At 39.3% G+C, this 15,731-nt stretch overlaps 1 long non-coding RNA gene across 1 annotated transcript; it reads left to right on the plus strand.

Moving 5' to 3' along the window:
- The first annotated feature begins 1,709 nt into the window (after positions 1–1,709).
- On the plus strand, positions 1,710–8,703 carry LOC141561642 (uncharacterized). The gene is made up of 3 exons (XR_012488100.1): positions 1,710–2,053; positions 7,466–7,593; positions 8,061–8,703. It is a non-coding gene; the product is annotated as an uncharacterized LOC141561642 (long non-coding RNA).
- Positions 8,704–15,731: the final 7,028 nt, after the last annotated feature.

A 15,731-nucleotide genomic window follows, 5' to 3' on the forward strand; every position in this document is an offset into this window, starting at 1 on the left:
TTTTGACTGTTGAGGTTCCTTTCTTCTTTCAAAACCCAGATCAGATTCTCCTTCATGAGAGAAGCCTTCATGAATTCCCACAACTGAACCTTATTTCTCACTTTAGTGCCTTGACTTGGAACCCCTCCCTAGGGCTTAACTTGATTGGCCAGTAAGTGTAAATTCCTCTAACAGGTAGCCCCAGCAGGTACACATCTATGTCCTGGGACATCTAATCATTTGCTTCACCTTCATCCATCTTTGAAAAGAGTATTCAAATCAATGGGACCACTCTTCTGGAAAAGTCATGGCAACAGGCTCCACTATTTCTGTGATGCTCCAGACCAGAACCCCTACCCCTGGCTGCTCCTCTCCTACAAACACAGTCTTTTTAAACTCCTCAAGGGTAGGGACTTTCTCACTTTTTTTGTTTGTTATGCACTGTGCCTGGCAGGTGTTTTACTCCATTTCTCTTGTCTTGATCCTGTTTTGCATACACGTCATGTTCTCCTTCACATCAATTTTTTTTTTTTTTTGCTTGTAATTTTCTTCTTGTAAGCTCAATGAACGCAAAGTTTGTGTCATATTTACTTTTGAATTTCCACAATACTTTTGTTTTTTTCTTTAGTACCATGGGTTTAAAGCTGGGAGGATTCTTAGCAGCCTAAATGTATGGTGTATGACCCCTTTAATTTACAGATGAGGAAACTGTCAGTCAACAAGCATTTATTAAGTGCTTACTATGTTAACATTGTGCTTAGTGGTGGAGATATAAAGAGAGGCTCAGACCTCAAGGAATTTACAATCTGATTCAAGACACAAACCTAGAGAGATTAAATACCTTGCATGGGGTAACAAACAAAATGCATATAATAGTAAACGCTTTATGTCTCAAAATCCAGTGCTAGGTCCCACTATCCCATCTTAAGAGGGGACGAAAAGAATCAATTTGTAAAAAGAAAGGTGAGAAATCAAGAGAACTGGATTCTCTTCCCAGCTCTTCCACTAACCCTTTTATCTTGGAACCTCAGTCACTTTGGTCTTTGGGCCTCCTTTGGCCAAATCTTTTAAACGAGGGAGTTGGAATTGAGATGAAATCTAAAGTCCTTTCCAGCTCTGATCATTTGTGGATCCTTGCAAGGGAAATCAATGATGGAAAGGACAAGAGGAAAGGGTCATCAATATGTGGTTGTGGAGCAATAAAAGATTGTCTGGATTAGGAGGCTGGAAGAAGCTGAATACATTTCCCAGGGAGTTATAACCAGCCCTGGCATTCTGGGAAGAGGTAGAAATAGGAGGAAGCAGGTGAGGTTGGGCTGGTATTGGAGAAGCTGCCTAAGAAAGCAAAAATTGTGAATAGCATTCCTCTGGAATATATGCAGAAAGTCTTTCTATAGGTGTACATCGCTGCCAATAGGTGAGTGGGTGCTTGTGGACCTGGGGGGAGGGAGCTGGAGAAACTGCTTTATTTTTTACACACATGCATACATTCAGATAATAAGGGAGCATTAAACTGTGAAAATTTTATTCATTTATTTACTCTTCCCTTTGCTTGGAGCCTAACTCCTGAGCCATGCATATTTAAGATCTCTCCTCCCCCAATCTCCACCCCCCAGGAGAGTATCACTGGGACAATTTTGAACTTGCAGGCTCCATCCATACCGGTCAGACCAGAATGTCTGGCCAAGTTCAGTTATATAACATTGCATCTAGCTCCTCAGATGCCAAGGCTGTCAGCAGCTCTGGCCCCAGGCAGGTGTGTGCCCAGGAGTGGGAGGGGGAGGAAGGCCAGGGGACTGGTTTTCCATTTGGCTGGGCTCTTTGCCATGTCCTGAGGTGAGGCCTTCCATTTCCTAAGAGCTAGAGCCAAATCGATCTGTCTTGAGACCCTCATTGGACCAGTGGCTGAACTGAGGGATCCTGCCTCTTACCCACACTTTTTGCTTCCTGAATGATTTAGGTTAGACAAGCAAAAGAACTTCCTGACTGCGAGAGCTGCGAAGTATAGAAACTTGTTACTCAGAGAAATTATGGAGTTTCTTTCTGCCGGGCTTCTGTGGAGCTTTGAAAACAGGTATCTGGGAAGGTCAGGAACTGGGGAAATGGAACACAGGACTTATGGAGGGAACTGCCAGCCTTGGGTGGTGTATGGTACAGTATATGGTACAGTGGAAAGAGCATCGGCTGGAGAGTCAGAGCTGGATGAGAGCCTAAGTCCCACATTCCTCATCTGTAAAATTCAGGGGTAAGACCTCTCCTATGCTATCTCAATCTTCGATTCTATTTTTATAGATCCATTGCTATATAAATGTGCTATGGATTTCTCTTGGAAAGAATTTGGAATCCAGATAACTTACTTATTTTGCATTTTGGTTATTCGTGTACCTGTACTAATTGTAAGCTTCATGAGGTCAGGGACCGTGTCTGATCCATAGCTACATGTCCCCAAGTGCCCAGTATAGTGTTCTCCGAATAGTTGATACCCAACAAATGTCTGTTGATTTGAGTCAACTTGAGTCAACTTGACATGTTTCAAAAGGGAGAGAAGGTTGGTGATCCAAACTGTCTCTGCAGAAGCCACTCTCCAAAATGTTGGTTGGACTAAAAAAGGAAGAGAATGAAGATGGAAAAATAGGGAGAAAGAATAAGATAGGAGAAATAGTTCTTAGAGGTTGGAGCAGGTCTTTATTTGCAGACTAGAGTTTTGTCTTTTCTGAGGCAATCAATTTGAGCTAGTCTTAGAGCTGAGGCTACTTGATAAGCATAAAGCTTAGAAGGGATCGTCAAGAGCTTTAATGTGGTATGAGTGCCATCATAGGCTTCTAAGCAGGAAGAGGTATGGTCATGGAGATGATTGGAAAAGGTGTTTCATGAGCCCTCCTGACGAAGGTCACCCGATAAACCTTGTCCAGGTGCCTGGATGGGACCAAGACCGGGCTCTGAGGGTCACTGCCCTGGGAAGCAGAAAGGAAGGGATCCACGTGTTCATGAAGAATCAAAAACATCATTATAAGGGGCAGCCAGGTGGCACAGTGGATAGAGCACCAGCCCTGAAGTCAGGAGGACGTGAGTTCAAATCTGCTCTCAGACACTTAACACTTCCTAGCTGTGTGACCCTGGGCAAGTCACTTAACCCCAGCCTCAGGGGGGGGGGGAAATATATATATATATATATATATATATATATATATGTGTGTGTGTGTATTAATATAAATATATATTATAAAGAAAAATTTAAAAAGAGAAAAAGTTCTGAAATACTTGAGAATTTTTAAGATCAAATTGTTAACCAATATCTTTAGGAAATTAAAGATATACTGAAGTAATGAATTCAAGGTACAGAAAGAGGTACATGCCTGTGGATGTGGCCACTGACCACTGTGTGGATTTGTTTGGCTTAACTGGGCTTATTTTTTCCCAGTCAAGGAAAAAAATGACTTTCCCCTCCACCTTTAAGTTGGAGGAAGATGACAATTGTGATGCCAAAAATGTACAGAAAGAACCTAAAAGTTCAGATGGTTCAAATCCTGCCTCACACACTTATTAGGTGTGTGAGCCTGGACAAACCAACAATGGCTGTCTGCCTCCATTTTTTCATCTAAAAAAAAGGATAATATTAACCCCTATCTTTCCGTGTTTTGAGGATAATTGTAAATTGCTTTGCAAATTTTAAGGCATTAATACTAGCTATTATAATAGTATGATTAAGAATTATGAAATTGTTAAGAATTATATTTAATAATGACTAAATTGAGGTATTGTATTAATACTAGCTATTATAATATTATTATTAAGATTTGTAATATTGTTAAGAACTGTAATTAATAATGACTAAATTGAGGTGCTATATTAATATTAGCTAGTATAATAAGAATTGTAAAATTGTTAATAATTATAATTAATAATGACTAAATTGAGGCATTGTATTAATACTAGCTATTATATTATTATAAGGAATTATAATTATTTTTAAGAATTTTTTTTTTTTTTTTTTTTTTTTTTTAGGCTGGGGTTAAGTGACTTGCCCAGGGTCGCACAGCCAGGAAGTGTTAAGTGTCTGAGACCAGATTTGAACTCGGGTCCTCCTGAATTCAAGGCTGGTGCTCTATCCACTGCACCACCTAGCTGCCCCCTTATTTTTAAGAATTGTAAATAATAATAACTAAATTAAGAACTAAGAGTTATGATATTAAGAAATCAGGAGACTTCTGGTTCCATTTGCAATCTTCTATTTTTGAGTTTTACTACATGGAATGGCTAGTTTGGAGTAGTTTTCAGTTCAGAAATTTAAAAAATTTATTTTAAAAATTGTTTGGATGAGAATTTTGCAGAGCTCAGGAAAGTCCCTGCCTTTTCTCTGCCATCTTGGCCCAACCTTTACTTTTTTTTTTTTTTCTTTTTTTTAAAGAATCAAGGAGATTTGAGGAGTTCTCTAAGACTAATAAAGTAAAACTGGACAGCAGCAGGACAGGAATGGAATGTATTAGGCACCTCTATGTATTTCCCTTTTGAATGCCAGAGTGTAGAGTCTACTTTGTGAGTGTCTAATGGCCTATCTTTCTACTCCATCACACAGGCATAGAATTTGTGATTTCCTTACCCACTGATGCTCAGTCGAGATGGTCTTAGAACCCTTTCTACCACTTCTCCCCTTCTCATTCCCACTTCCACCACCCTAGTCCAGGTTTTCCCCCATTCACATCTTAATTTTTGAAATAGTCTGTCTCTAATCTTTTCCCTCTCCACTTCAACACTACATCACTACTAAATCCAATTGGTACAGTGAAAAGGATGTTAGATTGGGGGTCAGAAGAGCTGGATTTTGAGACCAGCTCTGTGACTTCTCCCTTTGACAAATTTGGGTGAATCACTTAACTTACAAAACTAGAGGTTTAGACTAGATAACCTCTAAGGTCTTTTCTGTGTCTAAATCTATTGCAGTGTCAGTCTTGGAAGGAAAGGGCTCAAGGCCTCTCCTCTTATAGCATCATCTCTTACCAGATGAATTGATTTAAAAAGTCAAACCAAGAGAGGGGAAGAGATCACCCAGAACCTTTGGATGTCCCCTTTCTGAGTACACAATTCAAGAGACAGTTACTCCTCAGCATGGGGTGACAGACCCCCCTGTGACTAGTCACAGATCCCTCCAAGGTCCCTTCATGATACTTCATTGTAATTCTTATGGAAGGCTCTGGGACCTCTTCCACATGGAGAATTTCATCAGCTTCATTCTGTGTCTGCTCATGTGGACTGAGCTCATTGGCTAGGCCCCTGTTACAATTAGATATTAATAATTAGATATTATGATCATGTTACTCTACTGCTCAAAAAGGGGTTCCTCACTGCCTCCCAGATATAAGTCCCTTCTTCTTAGCCTGACATTTAAGACTCTTTTTGGTCTTCCTTCAATCTATTTTTTCAGCCTCATCTCCATTCATTCCCTTTCACGTACTTTTTTAAGCATTCAGTTGTGTCTGACTCTTTGTGACCCCATGGAGTCAACAGTTGTTGGAATATATTCCTGTGCTTTCCCTTTCCCTGTGGGCATTCACTCCCCAAGTCCCCCATTCCTGGAATATTCTTTCTCCCACCTGTTGCAATCCTATAATTTCCCTACAGCAATCCTATATCCTTCTAGTTCCAGCTCAGATAAGGCCCCTGTTAAGCCCTTCCTGATTCTTTCAACTAAAAGTGATTTCTCCTTCCTCTGAAGTTGCCTAGCATTTCCTTAGTATTTTTATCATTCTCCTTTGTTAGAGCTTTCCATGTCTGTGTCTCATTTATGAGATGATGGGAACCTTTAAGGGCATTTAAGGGCATGGACACTGATTATTTCTGTATTCTCTCCCAGTGCCTAACATACGGAGCAGCTCCACAAATATCGAATAAATGAATTTCACTGAGTTTGTGGAATGAAGTAATGAAAAAAACCTGGATTTTTTGCTAAGCTGGTATGGTTTTCCCCAAAGCAGGGTCTCCAGATAGGGAAGGCTCATGGAATAAAGAATTGCTAGAGCTGGAAGGGACTTAAGAGGTATTTAGTCTGAACCCTTTGTTTTTACAAGTGGCAGGGTAACTGACTTGTCCAGAGCCACACAGCTTGTTAATAGGAGGGCTGAGACTCCTTGTGCCCAGTTGTGTGCTTTCCCCTATACTGGAGTCACAATAACAGCCATCAAAGTTCTCGTTTGAGTATTTGCTGCTACAACCAAGATCTGGACCCACAGCTATTGTCATTGTTCAGTCGTGTCCGGCTGTCCGTGACCCCATGGACTTTGTCCTTGGGGTTTTCTTGGAAAAGGCACTGGAATGGTTTGCCTTTTCCCTCTCCAGTGTGTCTCCATTTAACAGATGAAGAACTGAGGCAACAAGGGGTCAAGGTCTTGGCCAGTCACATAGCTAGTAAGGATCTGAGGCTAGATTTGCACTCAGATTTTGCTGACCCCAGGCCCAGTGCTCTCTCCATCTCACCCCATAACTGCCTGCTGTACTGCTGCTGTTAGAGGGAATTAGATTAGAGGAATAAAAAACAGAGACAACTAGAAGAAGAAGGAAGGGAATGTTGCTGAAAATGGAGCTACCTGACTATGGAAGAGGAGAATAGGAAAAGTGCAGAAATAGGGGAACCCACAGCAGATTCTGAGCCTAAAGGGCTTTATCCAGGAGCTATGAGGTTGCCTGTTCTTCCTTCTCGCCTTGCTTAACCTTTCCCAGCACCCTGCCCAGCACCCTCTGAGCTGACTCCTAATCCATCCTATCCCCACCCCAGGCAGGTGTCTCACCACCTTGCTGAGAGATCAGTCCCACCTGCACTGAGGAAGCACCCAAGCTGGGAGAGTTTGTGCTGTTTCTCCCGCCTCTGGGGTGCCAGAAACAAAGCCTTTAATTACCCCCAGCAGTGATCCAGGGTGAAGAGCAGATGCTTAATTGGTGGGGGGAGTCAAACTATTCCAAATATTAACTAACCTGACACTGCTTCCCCCGGAGGGGGGGGGGGAAACACAACCTTTAGACCCTCTGCTAATGAGGGGGAATATAACTTTCATCCCCCTCCCTCTCTCACCCTAGGTGGAGAGATTTTAAAAGCCCATAACCACAGGGTTAGAGCTCCTGATTATGCTTTTCTTGAACTCTTCCCCCTTCAAACAGGACCTCACATCATCCTTTTGAAGACTTTCTCTTTTTTTTTTTTTTCCTGAGAAAAAGACTCTAACCGCTGATTACACAATAGATCTCATCAGTAGTTTCAAATAACTCAGGATGCCTCTTCCTGTGAACACTCACCTTCCCCTCCCCCTAGGAAAAAGGGAGCCATTCACCCTGCAGGAATGAATTAGCCCTAACTGGAGGCTATCTTGCTGCTTCAGAAGTGCCAGGGGAGGCAGGAGGGGGGCACATGAGACCTTCCTGAGAAAGCCCATAGAAAAAGACAGCAGGTACCAGAACCAATGAGACAGACCTCTGACAGTCCTTGTCCCTGTTCCAGGGTGGAGGGTCAGAGTCCATTGTACACCCAAGACTTGGCAAGTTTGCCAGAGTACCCTCCAGCTTGCTTTGGGATCAACAGTGAGGTCTCTTCTCATCTGGGAAACTTGGATATACTGAATTTATCAGGTGGGCTATATGACATAGGAGGGCAAAAAGGTGGGATTCACTTTGTCTAAGGAGGCTAGAACTCCCAACTTTAATCATATATGGATCTCGTGGCTGGTTAGAGAAATCACAATCATAATATAAGTTGGATTTTGTATACTTTAATTTTTACATCAATCAATAACCATTTATGAAATGCCTACTACCCGCCAGGCACTGTGCTAATCACTGAGTTATATTATATACTGGAGCAGTGCTTCTTAAACCTTTTCTACTTGCAACCCCTTTTCACCCAAGAAATTTTTATTCGATCCTGGGTATGTGGGCATTTAAATAGGTATAGAAATAAAACATTTACTGATAATAAATCACAAAAATATTTTAAAATAATCTTTGGTACAGATATAATTTTACCATTTATTAGGGATGATAGCAAGTTTGTATACTAATGGATGGATATGCTTGTTTTTATTTCTACATAAACATAGCAACATTGTACAGTAATAAGATTACATGGTGATCAACTGTGATGGATTTGGCTCTTCTCAGCAATGCAGTGATTCAAGACAATTCCAACAGATTTGCAATGGAAAATGCCATCAGCATCCACAGACAGAACTATGAAGACTGAATGTGGATTGAAGCATAGTATTTTTACCTTTTTGTTTGTTTTCTTTCTTTCTCTTGATTTGTTTCCCTTTTAGAATGATTTTTCTTACATAACATGACAAATATGGAAATTTGTTTAAAAGAACTATACATATTTAACCAGTGTTTAATCAGATTGCTTGTTGTCTTGCAGAGAAGGGAGGTGAGGGAGGGAGAAAAATTTGGAACACAAACACTTACAAAAATGAATGTTGAAAACTATCTTTACATTTCTTGGAAAAATAAAATATTATGCATATATTGGATTTAACATATATTTCTACCATGTTTAACATATATTAGACTACTTGCCATCTAGGGGAGGGGAGTGGGAGAAGAGGAGGAAAACTGTAACACAAGGTTTTGCAAGCGCTAATGTGGCAGAATTATTTATGCATATGTTTTGAAAAATAAAAAACTTTAATAAAAAAAGAAAAAGAAAATGCTATTGAGAAAAAAAAGGAATTAAATCTTGGTGAAATATTTGATGCCTTTTATTATTGTCAAATTTTTCACAACCCCCATATTCAGTTACACAAGGGATTGCAAACAACATTTTAAAAAGCATTGCACTAGGGGCAGCTAGGTAGCTCAGTGGATAGAGCACAAGCCCTGAAATCAGCAGGACCTGAGTTCAAATGTGGTCTCAGACAACTTAACACTTCCTAGCTATGTGACCCTGGGCAAGTCACTGAACCACAGCCTCAAAAAAAAAAAAAAAAAAGCATTTTACTATAGTTATAGCATAAATTATATGTGTGTGCATATATACAAATACTATATTTGTATATTGCATATAAAAAGAAGCAAAAGATTGTCCTTGTCCTCAAGAAACACAATCTAATGAATACTGAACAAATCGTAAAACTTTTAAAAGTTTATAGGGGGTGTGGATGTGGGTGCCTGAGTGTGTTGGATGGGAGGAAGAATAATAGGAAATCATGGTGAGACAACTGAGCTCAGAGCAGGAGACTGGAACATCTAGATATTGACTAAAGTGAGGGGAGGGGAAGAGGGAAAAGAAATAGTTTAGCTGTTTGAAGAGAGAAAGAGTTTGGGAAGCAGGACAGATTTGGAGAGTAGAGACCAGAGTAATTGAACAAAATTTTGATAATTCATCTTTCGATAATTCACCAGTTACTTGCGATCCAGAAAGGGATGGGGAGGGAAGAAGAAGGAGAGAGAATGGGAGAGAAAGAGACAGAGACAGAGAGATAGACCACACAGACACAGAGATACTTAGGTGGTTTTATATTTCTTTATCATTTTACAGATGAGGAAACTGAGACAAATGGGATTAAGTGAGCTGCCTACAGTCACACAGCTAGGAAGTATCTGATGCTGGGTTTGGACTCAGGTCTTCCTGACTCCAGCTTTCTATTCACATGCCACCTGCCCACTTGTAGTCTATGATAAATTACCTCTGACCTAATATGAAGTCAGGATAGGAAACTAGATGAGCGTCCAGTTGGAGCAAAGTATGAGACTGTCTGCTCTTTGTGAACTCAGCTATTGGAACCAACCTCTAAAGCCTCCAGTTCTTTATTCTCTGTGTAACCTCAAGCAAGTCACAATGATTCTGGCTCTCATGAGAGAGGTCCCTTCCAGCTCTATAGCAATGATTCTCTGATCCTTTGATTTTCCTGCACCATTCCCACATCCCAGGGGGTAGAAAAGTCATGAAGATGCTGCCTGAGCTCAGGCTGCTCAGAAGGGTAGAGTGGGGGATTAATCCCATTTGGGATGTTGCCTCGTTCCTGTTGATACTTACCTCTGTAATGTTATTTAGTTTACTTGGGAACGTAGGAATATGATCCTCTCCTATCTCTGGTCTTCTTAATACATTAATATTTTCTATTGTGCCAAAACCCTACTAAGTTTTCGATATTGCTTCCTTGATAGCCTCTCCCTCTGATAGGAGGATGGAGCAGTGAACTCCAGAAGTCTCCTGAACAAAGTGCAGGACTTTCCAGGGAACTCTGTAACCTCCCAGCAGTCTGCTTGGTTTCTATTCCATGGAACATCATGTCCCTAAACAGGATTCCCCCTGGCAGCATCCCTTCTTCCCACTCCCACTTTTCAGCTTTCTTTTATTTGTTGTCTTTCCCCATTAAAGTGTAAACTCCTTAAGGACAGGGACTTTTCTTATTTGCATCCGCAGGGCTTAGCCCAGTGCCTGGTATAATGTAGAAACTTAGTAAATGTTTAAAATATTGTCCCTCTATCCAAGGAATAGGATAGAGAGGTAGTGTAGAGAATGGATATAGAAATTAGAAGAGCTGAGTATTGGTCCTTTATCTTGTCACTGGCAGTATAAACTAGGACATGTCATTTAAAGTCTTTGTGAAATGAGGACAATATACTGCCTATCTTAAAGCAGAGATGTTTATGAAAGTGCTCATTAAACAAATCTGTGTTACTATCATCTTTTTCTTTCATGAATCTGAGACTTGGAAAGTACTCAGAGATGATTTAGTCTGACTTCTTCACCCTTTTCAGTAATCCCTTGAATGACATTCCTAAAGACCCATAAACAGACCCTGTTGAAGCACATCTAATGATCAAGTACCCGGGCCATTCATTATTGGGCAATTCCAACTTTTAGATTTCTCCCCCTCTGGAGAAGATGACTTTTCAAAGGGGCCCTGGCTATGTAGCTTACCCACAGTTTAACTCACTATCCAAATCTCTTTCTTTTCTTGCCCCCAGGGAGGTACTCTGCCCCAATTTCCTAGTTGCCTTTTATATATTATCTTTCCTCATTAGTATGCAAACTTCTTAAAGATAAAGATTGTCTTGCTTGCTGGAATTTATAACTTGACACATGGTAATCACTTAAATGCTTGTCAACTAATTGACCTGTAACCTTCACAAATTGGTCCTCCTTGGATTCTCTGGAGTCTGACAGAAAAAGTCTCATCTTTCTCCCCCATGATAGTGTTGAGGGCGGTATTCTTTGTTTGATCTCCAACTTCTTTTGGGACTTGGACTTTGATGTGGTCAAACTAGTTTGGGCTATCTGAGGTGGCCAGGGTTTTACAGCCCCCATTCTAATCTGCTCAAACAGACCAAATGTCACAGCAGGGGAAGAGACTTCTGTCTCTACTCAAAAGATAACAAGAGAATCCTTATCTTAATTTACATCACTCTCAGGAACATCCTTACATCACTGCATAAAAGAGAGAACTCGGGGATCTTCTCTTTGCAAAAATGGCCTTGTACCATGCAGCCATTTTGCCCACCGGCTCTCCGGTGTTTCCATTCTAATCAATAAAGACTATGTTTCCATACAGCATTAAGTAGCAAATTCCTTTGCTGCCGAACCCGCCATTGGTTACTTTGGGGAAGGAAGGAGAGAGAGAAAAGGAACTGACCCATCTCTGTTTAGACATCAGTTTACTTCTCATCATTTACTACTCATCAATAGCTCCTCAAGGCAATGATTATGCCCTCCCTTAGTCTATTCCAGCTAGGAGGCTCCAACCTTATACAATCTCCATACGGTTTTTTTATTTCACTCTCTCTAGTTCTGTTGTTAAATATATATATATATATATATTTATATATTTATATATTATTTATATTTATATATATTAAATATATATATATATATATATATGTGTGTGTGTGTGTGTGTGTGTGTGTGTGTGTGTGTGTGTTTTATAGCCACTGAAGTTGTGTATACACAACATTTACAGCACAGACACACCATAGTTTTGTTCAGACAGTGTTGCCGGTTTTATTTACAGCAAACTGATAGATAAAACTTAGTTTGTTGAACTTTTGATTGTTGCAATGATCTGATTCTTTCCTTTTTTCCCTCACCTTCTCCCTTCATTCTTTCCTTCCATTCCATCCTTCACTCCTGCCTTCCTTCCGTCATTCTTCCTTCTCTCCTTACTTCATCTTTTCATCAGTTACCAGACTATGCATGTGTGTGTAGGTCTGTGTATACATATGCATATAGGATAAGATAGAGAGAATGTGGAGGAAAGAAGATTAGTACTAGTCCTTTATCTTCTCAGTAGTATAAACCAGGACATGTCATTTAAGGTCTTTCTTTGTGCAATGAGGACAATATCTATGCTGCCTATTTTATAGTGTTTCTGTGAAAAATCAAAGCAAATCATGTTTATGAGTGCTTTGTGAATCATTAAGAAAATAATACTTAATACGTACACATAGATTGTTCTCATATGTTTATAAATATGAAAAAGTAGACAGAGCCCAAATGGAAAAGGAATTCTTTGAGGTGAAAAGATCTTCCATGTACTTCTATTTGCTGAAGACATCCTGTTGATTGCATCAAGCACTAGAACCTTATAGAGCTTTCTAAGTTACATCCTTAATCACTCAAGGGAGTCAAGTAAGTGACTTATATTATAGAATTATATTATAGAATGCTCTGGAATCAGGAAAACTTGAGTTCAAATCTGGTCTCAGATACTTACTAGCTGTGTAACCCTAGGCAAGTCTGTGTTTGCCTTCATCTACTGGAAAAGTAAATGATGAAATCCTGGATAGCTAGATGGCCCATTAACAAAGAAAACCTGAATTATTGTGTACAATCTAGAAGCCTATCTATTCCATGGGCTAAGCAGGAAGGAGCATTGATAGCATCCTATATATGTGTGCCTTTTGTTTAAGTGGATTTTATTACAGCCCCCTCCTAGGTCAAGATCTCCGGTAGATGTCTTAGCTGAATTCTTTATATAGCAAAGTATAATCATTCCACAATTACTGTATCCAATCAGAAAGCCAAGTTATGATGTCAAATTTCCAAGAATATATTTCCCCTATAAGATCTCATCCCTAATTCCCTACTAACTCTTTTTAGAGTTAGCTTGACAATCAATGGCATAATCCCCCTCCCCTGCTAACTCCTTTTTGGAATTAGTCTTCTTCCTTATGGATTTAGCCAGCTCTTAGCAGCATAATAAAAATTTTGCCCCTTGACTTGAAGGATGTCTTTTTAGATAACCCATGATACTAATCTGTAATCCTAATATACTCTCGGGGTATCCCCCCATATCCTATTATTTTAGTAAATAACCCCATCATTTTGGTGGCTCTAGTACAGGGAGAATCTGACTGAACTACATAACCTCAATAGAAGTGGAACCGATCCAGTGTCTTTGCCAAGAAAACACTATGGGGAGTATTGACATGCTGGGGTCACGAAGAGACTAACACAACTGCATGATTGAACAACAACAATCATTCAAGAGTTCAGCCTACCCATCTACGGGGAAAAACAAGTGGATGAAGAATGCCTATTGTTGTTCAGTTCCTTTGAGCATTGATCATCAGCATGTTTTTTTACATCTTATATAAATGTGAAGAATAACAGCCAATTGGGTCCAATTCTATTAGTGACCCTACACTTCTCCCTGAAACAAAGGCCTATCTTTTTACTTTTAGTAGTCTTCCAACATTGCCATATGACTGAATCATGAAATACCATAGTCTGAAAAATTAAAACCGAAGGTCATTCAAAGGTTCACGGTGGATGTGAGTAGGATGTAAAATATCACTAAGAAAGAATTAAGCAACAGAAGCAGAAAAAGGTTTATCATAGAAAACTGTGTCCAGAAAAGAGGGTAGATTTGTCATCAGATAAGTAGATAACTGATAGACAGCTTGCATTCACCAGTGGCATTCAGGCAATAGCAAGAGACATAGAGAAAGGACCCCATCAGGTTGAATCAACCCCCGTGAAGGTTTTATAATAAGACAGAGAGAAGAATCTCAATGATGAGAAGGAGTGAATACATTGTGATCTATTTGTTGAAGGGGGTGTCCACATAATGAAATCCAAGCTCCATGAGTGTTGAAATAATAGAACATTAATATCTGGTTGTTAGTTGTTGTTATTCTCTGAATCACATTTTACAGGCAGTCATTATTCTTTCCATTTTTTCAGGATATCTCCTTCTATTAGATAGATTGTAAAATAGTATTTCCGTGCTTTTAAGATTTTATCATCTTCAGATTTCTCTTTTGCATGTTCCTATCTTGGTCCAGGCTTCTTAAATGCTGTTTCTTCTTTGTTATGAAGCATACCATAAAGGTCTAAATGTAATGGATTCAGTATCATCAATGATGAAAATCAATTGTTATGAAATGCTAAAAAAAATCTATTCTATTTTCCAATGATTTGTTGTCTTCATGACAGTTTTACCTATGAATGTCTGGGACACTATGGCTTCTTAGTCCAGTCACACACTGAGCTCTGCAGATTTGTTTTGGCCTCTTACTGTTTTTTGCTATTTTATAAGGAGGTGCTGCTTATACTACTCATACCACCTACTCTGTAGTGTTTCACAAATGAAATTATATTATAAAACCTGAGTTGTCCTTAGGTGCTCTGTCATTTTGCTTGCTTGGCAGACTGAGCAAGTGTTTGCTGAATAAAGTTGGTTTCAAGCTTTTTTGACCTCCTTGCTTTAGCGATTTATTTTTTTGCTAGGAGTGCCACCGTCCTTCCAATTTTCCAGGTAGTCACCTTGATATTTTAAACCTCAACTCTTCTCAGTCGCTCACTCCACATAACCAAGCAATAACCAAATCTTGCCTTTTCCATCTTCAAAACATTTCTCATACCTGTCTTATTTTCTTATTTATGCATTCACCATTTTAGACTATACAAAAAGCCTTCCAACTGCAGGTCTGACTATCATGATCCCTACTCAGTAAATTCCCTATCACCTCTAATATAAAATATAATTTTCTTTATTGGCTTTTAAAGTCTTTCACAACATGGTCTACCTTTCTAGCCTCATTATATAATATTCTCCTTTCCATACTCTGTAGTATAGCCCAGAATTTTTTAAACTTTTCCCCTTAAACTTTTACTCCTTTACTCTGAAGAAATTTTTACATGACCCCAGATATGTAGGTGCATAAAATACATTTATTGATAATAAATCATAAAAATAAAGAAATTTATTTTAAAACAATTCTTTGGTATGCATATAATTTTGCCATTTATTAAAATCAAATCAAATGTGTATACTAATGAGATAGATGTGCTTAACTATAGTTTAAGAAACTTTGGTATAGTCAAACTGGCTTTCTCTTTATTCTCCTCTTCTCATCATTACAAAACCCCTAGACATCATCTCCCCTTTCTTTACCTTTCCACCAGTATTTAATGATGAACTAGCCCTTCTCCTTGCATTGGCCAACCCTTCTTCAATTGTCCTTGACTCATTCTCAACTGTCTTCTCCAACAGATTTTTTTCTCACTCATTCCCTCTTTCTCCTATTTTTAGCCTCTCTCTCTAATAGTTTCTTTGCTACTGCCTTCAAAAATGCCAATCTCTCCTATACTAAAAACAAACAAATAAAACACTTCCCTAAATCCTATTAATCCTTCAAGCTTTCATCCTATAATCTCTCCACTATTTCTCAGAGAAATTTATAGGAAAAGTTTCCAATTCCTGTTGCCTCCACTTAATCTCTAATTTACTCCTCCTTATCATTTAACTGAACCTGCTGTCTCCAAAGTA

Source organism: Sminthopsis crassicaudata, chromosome 3 (assembly GCF_048593235.1).
Source record: "Sminthopsis crassicaudata isolate SCR6 chromosome 3, ASM4859323v1, whole genome shotgun sequence".
NCBI lineage: Eukaryota > Metazoa > Chordata > Mammalia > Dasyuromorphia > Dasyuridae > Sminthopsis > Sminthopsis crassicaudata.